A 709-nucleotide genomic window follows, 5' to 3' on the forward strand; every position below is an offset into this window, starting at 1 on the left:
TATGATCACTGTGGTCTGACTAGCCTTGGCCCAGCACCTGCCCCAAGCCCTCAAGTGGGGTGTCAGGTGGGGAGAGTGGAATATCCTGAGGGTTGGAACTAATTATGTTGGGTGGAGTAAAAGCTGAGTCATCTAGTGTAGTGTATGTACCACGGATCTGGCAACATTTTTGTCAATGAACTGGATAAAGAAGTTAGGCAGTTATCAGTTACACAGATGATGCAAACTCAGAAGGATATAGAATACCACTGATGCCTGTTCCTCAAGATTTAAAAGTACCGCTGAGGCCAAAGCAGCTCAGATTTCCTACCCTTAGGACCTCTGCTTTTTTTTTTTTTTAATGTTTATTTATTTTTGAGAGAGAGAGAGACAGAGAGAGAGAGAGAGAGAGAGCATGAGTGGGGGAGGGGCAGAGAGAGAGGGACACAGAATCTGAAGCAGGCTCCAGGCTCTGAGCTATCAGCACAGAGCTGGACGTGGGGCTCGAACTCACAAACTGCAAGACCATGACCTGAGCCGAAGTCAGACACTTAACCAACTGAGCCACCCAGGAGCCCCAGGACCTCTGCTTTTTGCACACAACTTAGCCACTGCCCCTTGCTCTCTGTCTCAGGGGTTGGGCCCCTATTCTCTTCCTCCTCCCAGCTATTTCTCTAGGGTAAGGGTGGTGGGGGGAAATAGCTGACAGATGCAGGAAGTTGGCTTGGTC

The sequence above is a fragment of the Lynx rufus genome, unplaced genomic scaffold, assembly GCF_022079265.1.
Source record: "Lynx rufus isolate CCGP_SWC_20201006 ecotype Redwood Valley unplaced genomic scaffold, mLynRuf1.p SCAF_13, whole genome shotgun sequence".
In the NCBI taxonomy this organism is placed as follows: Eukaryota; Metazoa; Chordata; class Mammalia; order Carnivora; family Felidae; genus Lynx; species Lynx rufus.